Source organism: Cryptomeria japonica, chromosome 9 (assembly GCF_030272615.1).
Source record: "Cryptomeria japonica chromosome 9, Sugi_1.0, whole genome shotgun sequence".
NCBI lineage: Eukaryota > Viridiplantae > Streptophyta > Pinopsida > Cupressales > Cupressaceae > Cryptomeria > Cryptomeria japonica.
In genome coordinates, this window is record NC_081413.1 from 525,875,453 (window position 1) to 525,881,308 (window position 5,856).

Below are 5,856 nucleotides of genomic sequence, written 5' to 3' on the forward strand. Positions count from 1 at the left end.
TCATTTTCCTCAATCAAGTCTAACTTATCCCCTCATTCTCATCATTTTGAGGTTACCCTTGCATGGTCTACACACGCTCACAAAAAAAAATTTGGCTACCCAAAATCCACATTCAAGAATCATGGGTTGGTTCAAAGAAATAGTTATGGAAGTTCAAGGATCACCCTATCAACCCCAATTCATCTCACATCTCTTATTATTCCCCTACCTTTGACAAGGGAAATCCATCATATTCCCCATCCATGTCTTTATATTATCTCCCATCCACATACCCCTCTGATCCAATATGTATGACTCCATCTTCCTCCCCATACACATCCCAATCCTCATCTTTTTACAACACCTCCACTCCCCATCCAAGTCACACTCCAAGCCTTAATCCCAATCTATAAATCCATAATCCCAATCCTCCATCTAACACGAAACCTCCACATAATCCTTATCCTCCAAAATCCACATCATTCCCATCCTCCAATTCCTTTCTTCATAATTTTATCCAAGAAATACTAGAAACGGAGACAAAATCCCCACCTCAAAACAAAGTCTCCCAATCTCCCCAAGTCCTCCATCCACCTCCATCCCCATCACATCAAGACAACCCTCAATTCCCTAAGTCTCATGATACTTCCATCCCGTCACCCACCCAGGTTGAAGAATCCATATCCTCGTTTGTCACATCATCCCCACAACCCCAAACATGTCAATACCTTGGTCCAAAGCATGCTAGCATAGATCCTTCTCCACCTCGAGATAAAAGCATCCCTCCATCTCATGATGCCTCTCCATCTCAAAATCTAAGTCTATGCTCCACTCCATTGTACAATCCCCTTGCATCTCAAGATCCAAGCATCCTTCCATCCAATTCTCTCCTTCCATCTCAAGATCCAATCATACCTTCCACTCCACCACATGATCCCATGCCAATTCAAGATCAAAGTATTCCTTCCTCTCCATGTCATAATACCAATCCATCTCACAATCCTAAAATTCCTTGTAATCCCCCACAAGAACCCAATTCTCCACAAGATTCCATCACCCCTAGCCAAGCTATCCATGAATCTCATACCTACCAACTTGGCTCTTCCATCTTCATCCACGCTAGTTTCCTCCAAGAGCTTACAATCCCTTCCACATCCCATCCTACTCAAAATGGACTCGCATCTTGTTTCCAAAATAATAAATACCCCATTGGAAAAAGAATGTGTGAAAAAATGAAATATCAAGGTAAAGGGTTAGGCCTCCATGAACAAGGTATATTGGAACCCCTTCAAGTTAAAGAAAATGAAATTTCATATGGCCTTGGCTACAAAGATCATGCTCAATATGTTGGTATATCTTCCATACCTCCTAAATCCACATCAAAATCACACCATCCCTCATCTTCCATGTCCATTTTTGGTCCTTATGTTCCAAAGATAAACCCTTCATCCCTCCTATCCATCTTGGGTCCTTACACCCCTCCATCCACCACCCCATCACCTCAAATTATCCCTAAGCAAGATCAACACGGGCACACTGTTGGAATCCAAGAACACTAAGAGGGGGGCTGAATCAGTGTTCTACTGGAATGGAGAAATTTAACCTTATTAATACAACAATTGGTAAGCACAAAAGCATATAAAAATAAGCAACAATGAAACCACAAATATGAACACCATAACACCGTATATTTATACGGGGAAAACCTCAAGGAGAAAAATCCACGGTGGGATTTGAGACCCACAATATCTATCCACTGATCAGATGAATAAATATTACAATAAGGGGCCTGCACATGCAAGAAGGCACACTGCCTAGAGCACACTTCTTATCACAATGGAGTCTCACTAACTACAAAAGAGGTTAGCCACCTCAAAATATTCGGACAACAATCCAGATAGAAGAACTACCTATGATAGCATCAAACATGCTAGATTAAAGTTTCAGATAAGCTCAATACCAGAGGTCTAAAACCTCTTACATAAAACCAACTCAATCACCTATGCTCGACCAAATCCTCTACACAAATGACTATTACATTATTCTCTCCTTGCCTATACATGCATGATCTACAATAAAATCTTACATCACTTTAATACCAACCTGGGACATAACCAATTAGGTCGGCCACCCAAATGATAATACAATAGATCCATTACATAATCCAAAAATAAAATCATAAGACATGTTAGCCTAAGGCCAAACAAACATCATCCAATCAATAAAACATCCTGGAAGGGCATCAGAGGATCTACCAACACGTTTCATGAAACCGGTCCATAACCTAGATAGCATCGGACCTAAATTAGATCCACGCACACCAAAGAAATGACACCAATCCGTTGAGGCACGAACACAATAACCAATCAAAAATAATTCCACCAACCAAAGCATACCAAATCAATATCGTAATCCAACCACTCTACTGGAACCAACTGGAAACCGGTAAACAACCAAAACAACCGATGTTGACATCAATGACAAAACATCAATGCAACACAATCAATTCCTCCAAATTGCCAACAATATCCCCCTTTGACATTGATGGCAACACTAGATGTGAAAAACATCAAAGTGCCAAGAAATGCCAAACAAGTCTCCCCCTATGGAAGACAACCAACAATCTCCCATAAAATGATATAGAAATGAAGCTCTGAACCAAATATCTCTGTACCAATTAACCATCCATAGACTTGAACCAAAACTCCCCCAATTGGATACAACCAATCTGAAATTCTATTTCTCCTCCTTGTGCCAACAATCTTCTCCTTAGACTGATATCTCTATTAAGCTCTATTTTTCACATACATATCTCTCCCCTTTTGACATCAATACCAAAAATCTGACATAAACACCAAATAAAAACCATAGAGCCTCTGAACCATACAGCTGACTACTCCCCCTGAGTAGTAGCATTAGTTCATCAATCTGGAGCAAAAGATAACTCCGATAATGCATATCAGACTGATGCACATCTGCATCATTTAAGTCTCTACTGGAGGGGTAGAAACCCCCAATCTGTCTCTGAAATATTCAAATGATTCCCGAGACAAAGGTTTAGTGAATATGTTTGCTATATGTTCTTTAGTGTTCACATAAACTGATCTGACTTCTTTTGCTTCCACCTTTTCCTTCAAAAAGTTATACTTGATTGATATGTTCTTAGTCTTGGAGTGAAATATCGGATTCTTGGATATGTCAATAGCTACAGAGTTATCACAATGAATAACAACAAGATCATTACAACTCACTTGTATATCCTTCAACATCCGCTTCATCCATAGAACTTGAGTGCAATTAGTTGCGGCTGCAACATATTCATCTTCAATAGTAGATAAAGAAATGCATAACCGCTTCTTGCCAATCCATGAAACCAACTTTTTCCCAAGAAAGAATACTCCACTGGATGTGCCTATCTGGTTATCAACATCACCTACCCAATCTGCATTTGAATATGCTCATAGTTTAAAGACCTCATAAACCAAAAACCATACTAGAAAAACCTTAACAATATCTGAAAAATCCTAGCTACCGGAGCAAGGATTCAACATAATCAATTCCTTCCTTCTGAGAGTATCCTTTGTAAACCAATCAAGCCTAGTTCCAAAAACATCCAAGTCCATGTATTGACGTTTTCTAACTAATCCATTTTCTCTTCCATAATTTATATCCAACATTTATCTTTACAAGCTTCAATTACTGAAGCTTGTTCAACTTGAGAAATTAAACATACCTCATCAGCTGCCAACCATCTTCTTGTCCAATTATATGATCTTCTGAATGATTCAACCCTACATACCTAGGAGTCTTCTGACTTTCAGTTTCTCTACGTTGTTCTTCAGTTACAGTTGAGTTTTTTGATAATGTCGGGGTAATTGGTTCAGCTTTTTATTTCAGTATAGGTGCTACCAGTTCAGTTATGATCATCTCCACTTCCAATTCTCATTTGCAAGTTCTGATTAACAGTCTTCACAATTCTCGATAAACCAAACCAGATCCAAGATCCAACAAATCTTTGTCATTTAACCTTTGAATTGATTTCTTCAAAGATCTAAAATAGGCTTTTAGACCACTACAAGGAGAAATGCAAGATTTGTCATCAATTAGCCTCCCCTTAAGACAAATGCCTTAGTTACCATATGAGTTTCCTGCCAGTGCAGGAACATTCTTCTTTGCTGGGTGAGTAACCGGGGTATATCCTTCAACCAAATGAACATCTGGGGTAATTGATTTTATCGTCTAAGCCTCAGACTTCATAACCTGCCTCTTCTCATGCTCCTTCTAAATGTCATCAACCTTCTTCTTTCCTTTTTCATCAGATTTATCACTTCTTGCTGGTAGGTTCTTGCTTCTGGAAAATTTAGCAATATGTCCTACTTTGTTGCATGCATAATAAGTGATATTATTCTTCTAAATTGCCTTACTGTAACCTAGACCATTCCTTGACCTGCATTGATTATCCACATGTCCAAACTTTCCACATACACGACATTTCACATTCATCCTACAATCTTTTGCCTTGTGACCATACCTTTTACAATTTGAACATAGATCATGAACTACGTTGTTATTCTGATTTGCTCTATTTCTATAATGTCTTGTCATATGACCAAATTTATTGCAAACAAAACATCTATCATTGAATTTATATGCATTGGGTTGCCTTATCGGTGACCTTTGATTCTGGTTGACCTTTTGATCATTCTACATACTGGATGTCTGATTTACATTTGGAGTACCAAAGCTCTGACCTTGTTCAAATCCATGTCCTCTAGTGTCTCCCTTGCGCCTTTGATCCTTCAGTAGCTCATCAAGTTTAGCAAAACTAACCTTGAACTTATCTTTGTATTCATTTGCAGCATCCAGATCTCCTCTTAGGATTATCATCAATCTTTCCAACTCTTGCTCATTGTTTTGTGATTGCACCAATTCAGTTTTCAACATATCATTCTCATGCGCCAACCTAATGCATTCCTTAGATCTGTCTTTCAGAGATATAGCAATATTTTCTTCATTCTTCTTTTGGTCTTCAATCTCCTTGCACATCCTCATAGTTAGGGCTTGCATTTCATTCTTCATAACACCATTCTCCTGACTCAGCTTCTGACATTGTTCCTTAAGGGCATCCTTCTCTTTATTATCCCGATTTTGCATAAGTTCCTTCCTTTTAGCTTGAGAATTAGATAGCTTTTCTTGCAGAGTGATAATGAATTCTTTTGTAAATCTAAGTTCATCTTCCAGCTTTATGTTCTTACATTTTTTAGCTTCAAAATCTTCAAGAGCAAAGTTGTTGCCTCAAACACATCTCCATGGATTCCAGTTTCAGGATCTCCCTCAAGTTGTTAGGCTTCCTCCGAGGCACAAAGCTTTGATACCAATTGTTGGAATCCAAGAACACTGAGAGGGGGGGGTGGGGGGGGTGAATTAGTGTTTTGCTAGAATGGAGAAATTTAACCTTATTAATACAACAACTCAACAACCGATAAACACAAAAGCATATAATAATAAGCAATAGTGCAACCACAAAGATGAACACCATAACACCATAGCTTTATACGTGGAAAACCTCAAGGAAGAAAAACAATGGTGGGATTGGAGACCCACAATATCTATCCATTGATCAGATGAATAAATATTACAATAAGGGGCCTACACATGTAGGAAGACACACTACCTAGAGTGCACTGCTCATAACAATGGAGTCTCACTTACTACAATAGAGGTTAACCACCTCAAAATATTCAGACAACAATTTGGAAAGAAGAAATGCCTATGATAACATCAAGCATGCCAGATTACAGTTCTGGTTAAGCTCAATACCAGAGGTCTAAAACCTCTTACATAAACCCAACTCGATCACCTATGATTGACCAAATC